The sequence below is a fragment of the Apodemus sylvaticus genome, chromosome 1 (genome assembly GCF_947179515.1).
Source record: "Apodemus sylvaticus chromosome 1, mApoSyl1.1, whole genome shotgun sequence".
NCBI lineage: Eukaryota > Metazoa > Chordata > Mammalia > Rodentia > Muridae > Apodemus > Apodemus sylvaticus.
Window position 1 is genome coordinate 201,461,818 of NC_067472.1, and position 14,464 is coordinate 201,476,281.

The 14,464-nt window shown below is 53.0% G+C and overlaps 1 long non-coding RNA gene across 1 annotated transcript; it reads right to left on the reverse strand.

The window, feature by feature from the left end:
• Positions 1-762: 762 nt before the first annotated feature.
• Positions 763-10,114, reverse strand: LOC127675254 (uncharacterized). The gene is made up of 3 exons (XR_007975459.1): positions 9,772-10,114; positions 3,668-3,812; positions 763-1,318 (listed from the first exon to the last, which is right to left on the reverse strand). It is a non-coding gene; the product is annotated as an uncharacterized LOC127675254 (long non-coding RNA).
• Between the last annotated feature and the right edge of the window lie 4,350 nt (positions 10,115-14,464).

Sequence of the window (14,464 nt, forward strand, 5' to 3'; positions counted from 1 at the left end):
GAAGCGATTGTTCCCAGCACTCGGGAGGCAGAGGCAGGCGGATCTCTGTGAGTTCAAGGCCAGCCTGGTCTACAGAGCGAGTTTGAGGACAGCTGAAGCCAGGAAGAAACAGGAAACAAGTCCAAAGATACAAGGGGACATGAGGGGACACAGGGGCCCAGAGGGGCTTCTTTCTTTCTCTTCCCATTACCCTTTAGCCTTCCCTTTTTAATCTTCCTCTTTTTCAATAAAGGGCTTCTCTGTGTGGCCCAGGCTGTCCTGGAACTCTCTATGTAGACCAGGCTAGTCTCCAACTCCTAGAGATCTCAAGTGCTGGGATTAAAGGTGTGATCCACTGCATTTCTGTTTTGTCATGTTGTATGTTTTTTTTAGTTTAGTTTGCTTGGTTTTCCTTTATTTTATTATTATTTTTAGAGACAGAGATCCATGTAGTCCATGCTAGCCTCAAACCTACTAAGTCACCAAAGATAACCTCAAACCTGTGACCCTCCTGTGAGTACCACCACACTGTTTCTTGGGGTGCAGGGGACTGAACCCCATGGTTACAACGTCTAGGTGAGCACTCTACCAAGGGACTCTAGCGCCAGGCCTGGTTTTTTTGTTTGTTTGTTTGTTTTGTTTTTTTGTTTTTTGTTTTTTGTTTTTTTTGGCTGGACTCAGACTCATTATGTAGCCCAGGCTAGCTTTGGGTTGCTGATTCTTCTGCCCCCACCCCACCCCAAGTGCTGGGATCTCTGCTGTGCCTTCTGCACTGTGCACAGCTCAAGTTCACTTTTGTTTATTTTTGCTTGTCCTTCTAACAGGTTTTGATTCCCAGGGACTGGAATCCGGAGCCTCACACGAACACTCTGTTCTGAGTCCCAGCCACAGAGCCGACGGGTTGACGATCCCCCTCTCCTCAGAACCGTGGTGAAGGAGAGGAGGGGGACAGCAGCACAGATGCCTCAAGTGTCCCTGCAGATCTGTCCAGGACATATGTCCAAACCAAACGCAAGAGCCTTGTGAGGTTTTAGGGAGAAACTGGCCACAAAACCCAGAGCAGCTGCCACCCATTTCTGTGAGGCAGGGGCGTGGCCTGCTCCTGCACCTGTGCCTGGCTCTGCCCGGCTCCAGCTGCTTCCTTGCTCTTCTTTGGTGACCCAGGAAAGTGAAGAGCTATCCTGGGTCACACTGGGTGGCATTAGCATTATTCTGTAAGCCGAGCACGGTGGTATATGCCTTTAATCCAAGCACTCAGGAGACAGGTGGATCTCTGTGAGTTCAAGGTCAGCCTGGTTTTTAATGAGTTCCGGGACAGCCAAGGTTACACAGAGAAACCCTGTCATAAAAAAACAAAACAGAACAGGAGGATCAATATGCGTTGCTGCTTGGGACTTTTATTTAACATTTATTTAATGGGTGGAGATGGCTAGAGGACATAAAGTGCATGTGATGTCAAAAGATAGCTGCCAGGAGTCCATCCCCGCTTCTAGCAGGCGTTCCAGGACTGACGGCAGGTCCTCGGCCGCGGCTGCGGAGGCGGCGGCAGCAGGGCATCTTTACCTGCTTAGTCTTACTCAAGGGCTTAAGGAGGTTTGCCTAAGAGTCTGACAGCCGTAGTCTACACTTCCGCCATTTTATTTTATTTCTCTGTCCTGGAGTTTTTGTTTGCTTTCTGTTGTTTTCTCTTTTTGTTTGATTTTGGGGTGGGAGATAGCTATTATGTTTGGCTCTTTCTTGCTTGGTTTTATTTATTTATGTGTTTATTTATTCATTTTGACACAGGGTTTCTCTGTGTAGCCCTGGCTGCTCTGGAACTTACTCTGTAGACCAAGCTGGCCTCAAACTCAGAGATTCACCTGCCTCTGCCTCCTGAAGGCTGGGATTAAAGGCGTGCGCCACCACTGCCCTGACCACTTGGCTTTGTTTGAGAATCTCTTCTTGTAGCTCAGGCTGGTCTCAAACTGCATGTGTAGGAGACGATGAGCTTGAACTCCTGCTTCAGGACTGCTGGGATGAAAGGCGGTCACCGCCACAGCCGTTGATGGAGTGCTAAGGTGGGATCCGGGGCTCTGTGCATGCTAGGCAGACACTACCACAGAGCCATAGGCTCTGGTTTTGAGGCAGAGGGGAAGGGGTGTGAATGGGTTAGCCATGAGGAAAGGCCTCAGCCAAGAGTCTACACAGAGGTAGGTCTGATGCTACAGTGCAGATGGGAGAAAGTACTTTCTCGGGCTGTCTCTCTGGGCAAAGGCAGCTATCTTTGAATCCTTCCATGTGGGCAGCGAAGCCCAGGCAGGCAGGAGCCAAGAGTGTGAGGCCAGGAATAGGGAGGACACCGGGAGGAAAGTGGAAGCAGGAGTGGCGAGGGCACAAGAGGAAGGTCGACCAGAAGTCCAGCCCGTGTGCTCACATCTCAGGTCCCACCTCCACCTCGGAGGCCAGACCTATGAAGTTTCTTTGTTTCCCCAAGCTCAAGATCATGATGTGTCTCATGCTCACACACAAGAAATCTGGATCATTCCTACCTTTTTGAGTTTTTTTTTTTTTTCTGTTTTATTCCATATTAGAGTATACTAAGCAAGATGTCAGAACCCAGCCCCCTCGCGGGAGGATTCTAGGCAGGGTCTCTCTTCATTAACAGTTTCTGACTTAGAATAGGATCTTGCTCTGTAGCCTGAGCAGGCCTTGATCTTTTAATACTCCTGTCTCAGCCTCTGGGGTCACCAAAATGACAGGCCTGTACCTCCACACCTGGTCAAGCCAGGTGTGCGTGCTTGTATATCTGTGTGTGGATTGGTGCATGTGAGCCAGGTATCATCAGAGGCCAGAAGAAAGAATTGGGTCCCCCAGAGCTGGAGTTACAGATAGTTGTGAACTTTGCGAACTGGGTGCTCAGAACCCACCTCTGGCCCCATGAGAAAGCCGTCCTCACTTTCAACCAATGAGCCACTTCTTCAGGCCTGCACATGACGATCTTAAAACGAAGAATTCTAGAATCCAAGACGTTTAGTTACATGGATTCCGTCATTCTGGGTCTCTGTTTTCTTTATGGGATTGAAACCTAACTTCAGATACTTAGATAGGGGGGACTCAGGGTGGGAGCTCTGGATTTTGCTCCAGTGCATTTCCTACTTAGAACAAAACAGGATGAAGACAAATACATGAATTTCTGAATGCAGGGAGCATAAAGCGCTGTGTTTGTATAGGCAGGCATGGGTCACTTGGGAAGCATGGCTCAGCAGTAGAGCCTCTGCCTAGAATCCCCAGTGAGGGGCTGGGGACGTGGCTCAACAGCAGAGCCCCTGCCTGCCTAGAATCCCCCAGTGAGGGCTTGGGGGCGTGGCTCAGTGGTAGAGCCCCGCCTAGAATCCCCCAGTGAGGGCTTGGGGGCGTGGCTCAGTGGTAGAGCCCCTGCCTAGAATCCCCCAGTGAGGGGCTGGGGGCGTGGCTCAGTGGTAGAGCCCCACCTAGAATCCCCCAGGGAGGGGCTGGGGGCGTGGCTCAGTGGTAGAGCCCCGCCTAGAATCCCTAAATTTACTTCTCATTGCCAGACTTCCCATTGGCTTTTGTTTAACTGGACCTACTGGAAAAGGTGTTCTGTGCCCTCAGTGATCTAGGAAATGTACCTACACCTGTGGGAAAATTCTGACACACATACTCATACACTAATACTAAGGTGACTCACAGATCTGAAGGATCCAGAGCTAGCAAGGATGTGAAGCAATCAGAAGTCCCAGCAGACACTGAAGATCAAAGCAGAGGCTGACTCCACCCTGTGAGAACACTGGCAGATAAGCCTTAGCTTGACAGCTCGGGGTCCAGTAAGTTCACTGTGGGTAAGTAGAGGAATACCTGTTAGCAGCCAGCAAGATGGCTCAGGTGGAAATAGTGACGACCTGGGTCCAACCTCCAGGACCCACATGGAGGAAGAGACCAACTCCGCACGTTGTCTTCTGACCTCCACATGAAGGCCATCGATCATGCATTTTCAGGGACACACAAATAAAATAAAAAGCTTTTATAGCCGGGCAGTGGTGGCGCACGCCTGTAATCCCAGCACTCGGGAGGCAGAAGCAGGCAGATTTGTGAGTTCAAGGCCAGCCTGGTCTACAGAGTGAGTTCCAGGACAGCCAGGGCTACACAGAGAAACCCTGTCTCGAAAAAAAAAAAAAAAAAAGAAAAAGAAGAAGAGGAGGAGGAGGAAGAGGAAGAGGAAGAGGAAGAGGAAGAGGAAGAGGAAGAAGAAGAAGAAGAAGAAGAAGAAGAAGAAGAAGAAGAAGAAGAAGAAGAAGAAGAAGAAGAAGAAGAAGAAGTGTGGACTCCAGGAAACAAACTCGAGCCTGGTCAAATGTCAGGAAGTTAAAACAAACCAAAAGCCCATCACCTTGTGAATTAATTAATTAGCATGTTAATAAATATTAGTATGTCTGTGTAAGTGAAAAAGGGTTATACTGAAACTAATGATGGGAGACAGGGCCCTACGGGCCTGGAGGGATGGCTCAGCGGTTAAGAGCACGGGATGCTCTTGCAGAGGACCCAGGTTCCGTTCCCAGTCCCCACACAGAGACTCACAGCCCTGTAGTACTCCAGCTCCAAGGGACCCATCATCCTTTTCTGGCTTCTGTGGGTGGTGCAGGAATGTAACACACGTGGACACATACAGGCAAAGGTCTATGCATGTATCATAAACTCTGCAGACCGTGGAATGAAACGAGGGTCAGGTGACCATAGATGGCCTTAATTCACACAGCACGGTGGCCACACCCGTGATCCCAGCAGCTGGGTAGCAGAGACAGGAGGCTCATAGCTCTGGATGATCCTGCATAGGGAGGGAGTTTAAAGGCAGTCTGGACTGCCTAAGCCCAGCGGCTCACACCTTTACATACAGCCCTTAGGAGGCAGAGGCAGGCAGATCTGTGAGTTCAAGGCCAGCCTGTTCACATACTGAGTTCCAGAGCTGCATAGTAAGACCATATCTGGATGTCTGGATGGATGGATGGGTGGATGGAGACAGACAGACAGATAAACTATATCAAATACAGTGGTCACATCAGCAATCGGAACAATCCAAAGTTCAAGGCTATCCTGGCCTAGGTAGTAGTAAGGCAGAGCAGGGCTGGAGAGATGGCTCAGGGGTTAAGAGCACTGACTGCTCTTCGAAGATCCTGAGTTCAAATCCCAGCAACCACATGGTGGCTCACGACCATCCGGAATGAGATCTGAGGCCCTCTTCTGGAGTGTCTGAAGACAGCTAGAGTGTACTCACAAATAATAAATAAATAATCTTTAATAAATAATTTTGTTCATATTTCCTCTCTCCTTATCTCTCTCAGATCCTGCCCCCTTCCTACCTACCCGACTTCATCCCCCTCCTCTCGAAACAAAAAATCCAAAAACAAAAAACAAAAAACAAAGATCAGTAGGTAAGAAAATGCATAAACATGGGGTCCATTTCTGTGGGTCAACTCATCCTGGGAGGGGGCCTGCCTGGAATGTAGGTGACATGCCCAGCGACAGTCCACTCCTGGGGGGCTCTACCACTGAGCCCCGCCCCCAGCCCCTCACTGGGGGATTCTAGGCAGGGCTCTACCACTGAGCCACGCCCCCAGCCCCTCACTGGGGGATTCTAGGCAGGGGCTCTACCACTGAGCCCCGCCCCCAGCCCCTCACTGTGGGATTCTAGGCGGGGCTCTACCACTGAGACACGCCCCCAGCCCCCACACTGGAGGATTCTAGGCAGGGGCTCTACCACTGAGCCACGCCCCAGCCCCTCACTGGGGGATTCTAGGCGGGGCTCTACCACTGAGCCACGCCCCAGCCCCTCACTGGGGGATTCTAGGCAGGGGCTCTACCACTGAGCCACGCCCCCAGCCCCTCATTGGGGGATTCTAGGCAGGGGCTCTACCACTGAGCCACGCCCCAGCCCCTCACTGGGGGATTCTAGGCAGGGGCTCTACCACTGAGCCACGCCCCCAGCCCCTCATTGGGGGATTCTAGGCAGGGGCTCTACCACTGAGCCACGCCCCAGCCCCTCACTGGGGGATTCTAGGCAGGGGCTCTACCACTGAGTCACGCCCCCAGCCCCTCACTGGGGATTCTAGGCAGGGGCTCTACCACTGAGTCACGCCCCAGCCCCTCACTGGGGATTCTAGGCAGGGGCTCTACCACTGAGTCACGCCCCAGCCCCTCACTGGGGGATTCTAGGCAGGGGCACTACTGCTCAGCTACATGCCTTTTGGGCTTTTTGGGTTTTATTTGCTTGTTTTCCCATTTTGTTATGTCTCCCTGTGTAGCTTCTTCCCTGCCTGCCAATTGCTGGGGTAACAGGAGTTTCCACTACAACCTGACCCTTTTTTCTGGAACTCCTACTGTCCCAGGCCTGTCCTGAGAGGGGCTGAGCCCTCTTAACCCTCACAGCTATCTCATAAGGTATACATTATACCCCACTTTATAAGTGAGGGAGCTGAAGGTCAGAGAGGGCTGTCTCTCTTCCCGTAAAGTCTCCCAGGGGCCTTTTAGGGACCTTGGGCATCTCACAGTGAAAGAAGACAATGGACCCCCCAAAGTTTGTCCTCTGACCTCCACAGATACATGTACACCCCAAATAAATAAATGTTATTTAAAACCCAACTTTAAAGAGGTGTCTCCTCAGGACTGGAGAGATGACTCAACAGTTAGAAGCACCTGTTGCTCTGCAGAGGACCCCGGTTTGGTTCCCGGCACCCACCACTTGGCCGCTCATGACCACCCAGCCAGTTTCAGTTCCAGGTGATCTGGCGCCCTGTGCAGGCCTCCAAGGGTTTTGCACACATATGGTATGCATCCATAGACACATCCAGGCAAAAAACAACAAAAACAAAAAACAAAAACGCTCATGGAATAAAAGTAAATCTAGACGAAAGGCAGGAAAGAGGTCTCCTAGTCTAATGGCGGAGCCTTGCCTCACTCCATGAATGGCTAGACTGATGGCAGACACGTTTCCTTGAATCCAGGCTTCAGAAGTCACCACTGGGCAGCGGACAGTCGGTCGAGCTCGCTCGGCGCCATGGGCCCACGGTTCCCGCCACACAACGAAGATAAACTGACCGAGCCTGTTATCCCAGCCGCAGGGGATACGGAGGCAGGAGGATCAGAAATCCAATGGTGTCCTTGCCCCATTCTGGGGATAAAACTTGGACATGCGCTCTCGGCTCCGAAGGAGGAGTCAAGCCCTGCAGCCCTGTGAAGTCTAGTCTGACGAAGGAGGCAAGACCCAGGCTGACCTCTGGGGGGCGTGCTCGCTCGCTCTGTTCCCGCGCGGAAAACCTCTCCCTCTCCCTCTCACCCCCCCCTCTCTGTCTCTGTCTCTGTCTCTCTCTTTGTCTCTGTCTCTCCTCTCCTCTCTCCTTTCTCTCTGTCTCTGTCTCTCCTCTCTCTGTCTCTCTCTGTCTCTGTCTCTCTCTTTCTCTCTGTCTCTGTCTCTCTCTCTCTCTCTCTCTCTCTCTCTCTCTCCCCCTCTATGTATTCCTACCTTGCCTCCCAAGATCTAGGATTACAGGTGTCACCACCAGGCCTGGCTCTCTCTAGTTCTTTTTAGAGGACACGCTCTTGCCATGAGGCCTGGGCTGGCCTCCGACTTCCAGCCACGCCCCTCAACCTCCTGCGAGCAAGAATGACGGACAGTCCTGTGTCCCCAGTGGGCCAGGACCGGCTTGCTCTTTTCATAAAGATTCAGGTTTTTTTTTGTCAGGCGTAGTGGTGCACACTTTGAAACAGGCGAATCTCAGAATTTGAGGCCAGCCTGGTCTACAGTGCGAGTCCCAGGGCAGCCAGGGCTACACAGAGAAACCCTGTCTCAAAAAAAAGAGAGACTTTTTTAACTGTGTGTATGTATGCATGTGCATTGTGTGTATGTATGCATGTGGTATGGTGTGAATGTGTATGTGTGTGAGTATGTAAGTATGTGTGAATGTGTATTGTGTGGTATGAGTGTGTATGTGTGTCAGTGTGTGTGTATGTGTGTATGTGTGTGAGTGTGTGAGTAACTGTATGACTGTGTATTATGTGAGTATATGAAAGTATGTATGCTTGTAACCATGTGTGAGTGTGTGTGAATGTGTGAAGGTGTGTGAATGTGAGTGTGTGTGTGTGATCTGGTATGGTGTGTGTGGTGTGAATGTGTGTGCTTGTAGTGTAATGTATGTGTGTGAGCGTTTCAGTGTTTGTGTGTGTGAATTTGAGTGTGTGAGTGTGCGTGGTGTACTGTGGTGTGCATGGTGTCATATGTATGTGTGTGTGTGAATGTGAGTGTGTGTGTGGTGTATATGTGTGGTGTCGTGTGTGTGTGTGTGTGTGTGTGTGTGTGAATGTGAGTGTGAGTGTGGTGTATATGTGTGGTGTCGTGTGTGTGTGTGTGTGTGTGTGCACGCGCTTGTGTGTAATTCATGCCTCTTGAGTGTGGAAGTCAGAGGACCATTTGAGGGAATCCTTTCTTTCCTTCCACCATGTGGGTGTTAGGGGTCAAACTCAGGTCTCAGGTGTGATAGCGAGCGCCTTATCCAGAGCCATCTTACTGGCTCTTCTGCTGGTCTTGAACTCGCTAAGTGGCCAAGGGTGACGTTGAACTCCCGATCTTGCTGCCTGAGAGCTAAGTGCTGGGATTAAGGCACAGCCACCATGCCTGCTTTATGTGGCTCTTAAGCTGGAACCCAGGGATTCGTGTGCGCTAGCCAGCACGCCACTAAGCGAGCCCGGCGCTCAGAACCTTCTTTCTTGCCCTGTCTCCCTCTTCTCCCGCAGAATAAGCCAGAGTCGGGGCTTGCCCTCCCACCGTTGAGGCGAATCCTAGAAGCAGGAACCTTCTCTGGGAGCACACCTTGATTCCAGCAAGGACTGCCCTTGCTCAACCCATCTCCTGTCTCCCTGGGGGCACAGTGCTGTCTACCTGTCACCCACAGATGCCATCACACCAGCTGGCTAATGACTGTCCCCGAAAGCGGAGCGTGCCAGGCTCCTAGGGGGTTTCCACAGCCAATCTCATCATGCCCTACCCAGGAAGAAGGAGCAGACAAGCTGGGGGAGGGGGGTGGTGAGGCAGGGTGCTGCGGAGGCCACACTGCCCAGAGCCCTGGATCCGCCCACGGCAGGATGGAGATGCTCTCCAGAGGCGCCACTGTGCCAGGCACAGCCATGCCAGAGGCTTAAGTGCCCAGTCACCGAGTCTCCCAGATGTCACATGTAATTCTCAATGTCGTCACAACAGTATGAGATCACTGGGGGAGGAGACTGGGCCCAGATAGATCAGACGCCTGGAAGGCTGGGCCCTGTTTCCAAAGGTCGTGTGGGAGCTTCTGTTTTCCTGGAGTCTGGTACTTCCGGGGAGCCGGATAAGCAAGACCGATGAGGCACAGCACCAGAGCTCGGCCCAGCAAGAAAGGGTGTTGCCGTCAAAGCCAAAGACCTGAGTTCAATCCCCAGGACCCTCATGGAAAGAACTGAGTCCCAAAATCCATCTTCTCCATTCCACATAAGTACTGCAACATGTGGATACACACACACACACACACACACACACGTAACTAGCAGGGTGGTGGCAGCACACACTTTAGTCCCAACACTTTGCCTTCTAAGTACCGGGATAATGGGAGTGTTCCGGGGCGACCTGGCACTTCTTCCTGGAATTTATACTGTGCCAGGACTGTCCCGAGAGGGGCTAAGCCATCTTGACCCTCATAACCACCTGATAAGGCGCACATTTTGCCCCGCTTTAGAAGTGACGGAGCTGAAACTCATAGAGGGCCAGCCACTTACCAGGCACACAGCTAGCAGGTCTGCTGTTGTTTTGTTTTGCTTTGCTTTGCTGTTTTTCAGACATGCTCTTACTAAGTGGCCAAAGCTGACCTCCAACCCATGAGCCTCTTACCTCAGCCGCAATGCTGAGGAAGCAGGTGTCCAGCGCTATGCCCGGCTCAACCGAATGTGACAGTGTCTCATTCACAGATGAGGACCCGGTGGCCACAATCGTCACATCACCTGACTGCCAACCCCTGAATCCTTCTGACCTGTACCCAACCTTCCAAGACCCCCAGTCACCCGCCAAGGGCAGGCACCAAGCTTCCCATATTCTGACCCTGTCTCTCTGGCCTGATCAACATGTCGGGGAGGGGCACACGGGTGTCACTCTCCCAGGACTAAGAGAGAACAAACCAGATGTTGCAATGCCCTGACTCAGCTCCTGCGTGCAGACCCAGCCAGAGGAGAGAGAAGGAAGATTAAGCCTTGGCCGAGCCCCAGATGAGTTGATGCTGCCCAGTGCCGGGGACTCAGGCAGCTGCCAAGGCCCCGGGGCGGAGCCAAGAGGTTCAGATCTCGCTCCAGGAAGCTGGCCTGCTCTCACCCCTGGGGGCAGGGCGTCCTGGGGGAAGAGAGCCAGCACTGGACCAGGGCGGGTGTCCAGCCAGGAGCATGGGGGGGCGGGGAGGCTCCTTGTGATCTCTTCTTCTAGGCCAGGTCTTTGTCAAGCTGTCGGTTGCAACCCCTGGGCTAGGGCTGGGGCTGGACGACCCTTTCATAGGGGTCGCATACCAGATATCTTGCAGATCAGATATTTATATTACAATTCATATCAGTAGAAAAATTATAGTTATGAAGTAGCAATGAGATAATTTTATGGTTGGGAGGTCAGTCCAACATGAGGAGCTGTATTAAAGGCTTGCAGGGTTACGAACGTTGAGACCGCTGCTCTAGGGTCTCGCTTGTTATGTGGCTGAAATCTAACTCCATTCCCTCTTGCTGCAATGGGCATCTCTGTCGCCCTGCTAACCCCTCCCTGCCCCAAGTCACAGGTGTGGGCTATGCTGCCAGATCTCTGTAGGCGTCCCCAAGCCCACACCCTTACATTCCGTGCCTCAGTTTCTCCATCTGAACCATTCCCTCCCAAGGAGTAGGGGCAGACAGGGCTAGTTTGAACTTTCTGGCTTCAAGTAACCCAACGGCTACTTGATCAGCTCAGGAGGTTGGAGACATTACTGGAGCCACAGGAAACCCTGCTTAAAACCTGAGTCCTTTCAGTTCCTTGTGGTGTGAGCTGGGGAAGCAACTGCAACTGAAAATCTACTGCATTTCACCCCATCTCTAGACAGCCTCACATGTAGTCCAGGCTAGCCCGAAACTTCACAAAGCACCTGAGGATGGCCTTGAACTTCTGATCTGCTGCCTCCACCTCCCAGCTGTTGGGGTTACAGGCCCGTGTCACCATGATGGGTTGTTGTGGTGCTGGGATGGGACCCAGTGCATGCTGGGAAAGTACTCTACCAACAGAGCTGCAGCCCAAGTGGCATTAGCCCAGAAATATTAGATGAATTTCTTCACAGGGTGTGGCAGAGATTAAGTAGGCTGACCCTGTGAGAACTTGACTAGAATGAGCTGGGCCTTCTGTCTCATTTACGGACATAAAAGGGAGCCTGGGTGCTCGGGTGAGAAGCAAGGCTAGCAGAGTGGCCAGGCAGGACAAGATACACCAGTAATCACAGCAGTTAGGAAACTGAGGCATAGTTTGGGTCCAGCCTGGACTACATAGTGAGTTCCAACTTCAACTATAGAGCAGCTTCCATCAGAACAACAACGATGGAGCTGGAGAGCTGGCTCAGTAGCTAAAGGCACCGGCTGCTCTTTCAGAGGACCCGGGTTCGATTCCCGGCACCCACAGGTGCTCGCAACCATCTCTAACTGCAGCTCCGGGGATCTGGTGCCCTCGTCTGGCCTCGGCGTGCACCAGGCATGTGCAGGGCGCAGAGACACACGTGTAGGAGAAGCGTTCATGCACATACGGAAAATGAATAAATCTAAAAACCGAAAAACAAATAAAAGTCCACCCAGGAGGCTGAGGGGAGGACACCTTGAAGCAAGACCCTGCCTCAGACAGACAGACAGACAGACAGACAGACAGACAGACAGGGGGAGGCAATAGATGGGAAAAAATGCAGTCAGCAAACCGCTAGCCCCACCAAGCGCAAAACCTGAGCTCAACTGTGGAAAAAACACATTTAAAACTCAAGGTGTGGGCCAGTCTGCGGTGGCGCACGCCTCTGACGTCAGCACTCAGGAGGCCGAGGCAGGCAGAGCTCTGAGTTCAAGGCCAGCCTGGTCTACAGACCGAGATGGAGGACAGCTACCTTTATCTCGCTAGCCCAAAACAAGCACAGTCGGTAGGATCTGCACCCAGACCTCCGAAGCAAAGAGGGATGAACACATTGACGTGGGTGAGAGGAGCGGGGCCTCCACGCAGCCTCCCCTCCGCCCCACCTCTGCTCTCTTGTGTACTGTGAGTGGACCGGGCTTCTTTCCCCGATGCGGGAGACGGCAGGGAAAGATTAGAACAGAAACAAAGAGCTAGGTTGTTTGTATGAGGGAAAGTGGTTAGACAACAAGCAGGACTTCCCAGCCCTCCCTGGGAAGTTTTTGGGACTCATCCAGGGACTGCCCCTGCCAGTGGGTGGGGGCCCCGAAAGTTAAAGCACCCTAGAGGGGAGACCCTAGTCCTCCCCGCCTGGGGTTCAAAAAGCCAGGGGAGAAACAGGGGGGAGGCCATCCTGGTTCCACATCCTCCGTTCCCGACACTGGAGGGGAGGCTGCTGTGGGATCTGGGACTTTCCTAGGCAGCTAAACTTTCTGGGAAACCAGAGACAGCTGCAGGGCGGGGCTCATTCCAGGCCTGCCTCCCTCCGCTCCCGCCGCGGGTCCCCAGGCGCAGCGCCTTCCACCTCCCTAAGGGGAGCCTCAGAGCTGTTTCTTTAGGCAGTCGGGTGGCTCAGTGGGGAGAGAGGTGCTTGCTGCCAAGCCTGGCTGAGTTCGATCTCTGAGCCCCAGTGCTGGGAGGAGAGCACTCACTCCCGCGGCCGCCCTCTGCGCTTGCGCACCGCGGGCACACACAGTAAGTTAGCAAGCAAGGGGGAATACGACCTAGGGCGTGCTTCCTCTGATCTCCTCCCTCAAGACTTTGACTGAAGATTCCCTTCCAAATAGAGCTCCTCCCTCACCTCCTCCCTCAGACCCTCACCTCCTCCCTCAGACCTTCACCTCCTCCCTCAGACCCTCACCTCCTCCCTCAGACCCTCACCTCCTCCCTTAGTCTTTTAGCTCCTCCTCCCTTAGACCCTCTCATCTCTTCTCTTAAATCCTTACCTCCTCCCTCAGACCCTCACCTCCTCCCTCAGACCCTCACCTCCTCCCTTAGGCCCCGTCTTTTCCCCCATAGATCCTTCTCCCAGGCCCTTCTGTCCCCACTCCATTCTCACATGGGCGACCCTCTACACCTCTCCCAGCACCTCTCACACTTCTGAGTCTGGCATACAAACCTTTGTACCACCTGCTCTAGTCTCGGAAGGGCCAAGCCACTGCCCTGCCTGTCCCAAGGTGGCAGGCAGTGTGAGAGTCACCCCTGAGCCCTGCCCCGGCCTCAGCTTTCCTCTCTGAACTGTGGTCAGACCTCTCCACCTTTCCTTTGGCTTTGAGGGCCACCGGATGCTGACTCCTTCTTCCCTGCCCTGGCTGCACCCGTCCCGTGCTGGCAGGCAGAGGTGGCATTGCCTGCTCTCCAGAACAAACTGAGTCTCGGGAGAGAAGGTTGACTACTCTGAGCTCATGGAGAAGGTCACTGGGGACACTAGGGACAGGAACCAGGGGTCTGGTGTGACAGGAGAGCACACTGAGCTGTACCCCAGCACTAGCGTGTCAGGTGTATAGGACTTCTACTTAGTGTATGTTTGTGTGTGCGTCCGAGGCAGGACATGTGGAGGACAAAGGACACCTTGTGGGAGTCAGTTGTCCCCTCTAGCCCAGTACTGAGCCCGCGTCATCTCGCTTGGTGACTAGCACATTTCTCTGATAAGGCACCTCACTGACCATGTCTTCATTTTTGGGATCATGTAGCCCAGGCTGGCCTCAAACTTTCTCTGTAAGTAGCCAAGGCTAGACTTTGTCCTAGCCTTTACCTCCATAGTGCTGGAATACTAAGCATGCACCACCACACCCTGGCTGCATTTCTGTTTTTGACTTTTACATTGAAATAGAGTCTCCGAAAGTTCCCCAGTTAGCCTTCAACTCACTCTGTAGCCCAGGCTGGCCGCAACCTTTCTATACACTCTTTCCTCGGCTCCTGAGTGCCTCGAGCTACAGGCAAACGCAGCTCCCCAGGTGACTTGGAGGTGAGATTTGAACACAGATCTCTTCAAATGGCACACCCAGGGGCGGGGTGGGGATGGGGCCACCAGAGAGAGAGACAGAAGGCAATCGGAAGTGGTAAGGTCGCCTGGCAATTCGAATCCCACAAACCAGGTTAACCATACACCTGGGTGCGGCCCCAGTCGACCAAAGTCCCTTCACAGACTCCACACCCACATACGTGGTCCCAGAGAAACACCGCGGAGGGCACAGGGACAAAAGGGGTCAGAAAAATGGAGGTGGTGGCTTACACCTGTAATCCCAGCCCCGAGGCCAAGGCAGG